Here is a 2374-nt window from a genome sequence, read left to right on the forward strand (position 1 = left end):
ATTTATTATTAGTTTATTTTTTATATTACAAGGGTGGCTAGAACCTTTCATTATACACTTTAATTTTAATTGTGCCCTTAGCCTTTTACAAACACACACACACACACCAAGGACAGCTAGTCTTAGGATCATCAAATCTTGTCTTAATACACTGTATTTAATGTACAAGGAGATTTCTCCTTCAAAGACTATAATTATTGGTTTCTTATCATTTTTAGGGTGCAAGGTTCATAAAATAGGCCTTAAGCTTGAGAATCATTCACCAAAAATGGAATTTTTCTGCATTTATTGTTCTAATTTTAACATATCCACTGTCATAACATGTTATGGTCCAAGACATATGTTCATCAGTCTAAATTTGAAATACTTGAACTTAGAATCATATAGTAATGCCTACTCTTCTTCCTTGGAATTTCCAGTTTTAACGCACTTGTCATACTAAATTTTCATTTGCATCTGGACTATTTTAACGTGGAAGATACCTCGCATATTTTTTTCATCCAATTTATTGAGTTGCTTTCTTCTTTCCTAGTATGAATTAATATATCCATGCCCAATTGTGAGGTTGTCCTTAAAGTGGAAAAGTCAAATTCAATGGGTAGCATGCTTTCCTTTCCATAAACCAACTCATAATGAGTAAATATTGTGGTTATCTTCCATGTTGTATTATATGCCCATGATAATTCTATAATTATATCACTATGATATTTCTTACTCATGCTAATAATCTTTGTGAGGATATTATATAGTTCCTTATTGGTAACTTCAACTTGTCCACTGGCTTGTGATTTGTGAGAAATGAAATTCTTATGGTGGTTGTCATTCTACTGCAGAATTTTCTTAATGAGGTTGGAAGTGAATTGAGAAACTTAGTTTATAACTATATCCCTTAGGAATTTCAATTTATAGAAAATATTTTATCTTAAGAACACAATTAGCTTTTGTTATATAGCTACTTTAATACCGTTATGTTAGACCACTTTGTTAAAGTAATTGATGCACATGATAATATATTTCTTTTATTTTGAAGGGCTATCAATGGGTTCTATGAAATCCATCCCATATTTTTCAAAAGGTTCCAGTGATAGTTGTGGCTACAATGGCATCTCATCCTTTTTGGTAGGATTTCCCATCCTTTGAAATTTATCACAATGAGAGGTGTATCTATGAGAATTCCTATGGAGGGTAGGCCAAAAGTAACCAACCTACAAGATTTCCAAAGATTATCTTTTTGCCTCATAGTGTCATCCACATGGCCCATCATGGAAGGATTGTGGTATGTCATATACCTCATCCTCCCTCATGCATCTTCTCATAACTTGGTTTGGTCCTAGTTTGAATAGGAATCTTGTAAGGTATGTGTAAGAGGCACTTTTCTTGACAAATTTACATCTTTCCCTAGAGGGAAATTATGGGGGAAACCTCACCATTTTCAAATGATTGGACATGTTAGAGAACCAATGGGTATGCACAAATATGAAAATTATATGTTCATTTGGAAAATGGTTACCATCCCTTCATCTATAAAAGTTGTTAATATAGACAAAAATTATGGAACATCATTTTGTTTCATTGATTTATCAACTATGGTTAGATAAAATTTCTATAATAAGAAGAGCCTTTTGACCACTCCACCATTGTTATCAATTTTATTCTATAAGTGTTCAATGGCAACATGATTTTTTTGCTCAAAATCTTGGTAACTCATAACATAGTTCCTAAACTTATTAAGAGCATGAAGAAAAGGAGGGCTTCCTAAAAGAGTTTCTATAAGGTGTGAATTCATCCATATAGATATCTACATTGTGATGGATAAGCTATGAGAAATATGTTCAATATAGCTCTTTAGAATATGGAAGGAGCATTGCATAAACCAAAAGGGAATAAATTTATAGGTGAAGGTTCCACAAGGACAAACAAAGGTAGTTTTATCTTGGTCTTTAGGGATTATTTGTATCTGATTGTATTCATTGAACTAATGCAAGGATGAAAATTATTTCTTTCTTATGAAGACATCCTAAACTTGGTCAATAAAGGGAAAGGAAAAAGTATCCTTTCTAGTGGCCTTATTAAGCTTCCTAGAATATACACATATTATCCATTTTTTATTATTATTCCCATTCATGGTCAGAAATTGGATAGATGAACCCATCATCTAGAATTTTTTGTAATTATTCTTCCTTGACAATATTCTTTACTATGGGATTCATTCTTAGGTAGGGTTGTCTAATGGTTTTGTAATATTCCTTGATATAAATATGGTGAGTACATATGGAGGGACATATGACATTAATCTCCCTATAATCCCATGCAAATGTTGTAAATTTTTATTTAAGAGACTATTTTTGTTTCCTGCCGTGGTTCTGATTTTCAG

This window comes from Pinus tabuliformis, chromosome Q (assembly GCF_031772625.1).
Source record: "Pinus tabuliformis cultivar Carrire ecotype Pingquan chromosome Q, CPIR1, whole genome shotgun sequence".
Classification (NCBI taxonomy): Eukaryota; Viridiplantae; Streptophyta; class Pinopsida; order Pinales; family Pinaceae; genus Pinus; species Pinus tabuliformis.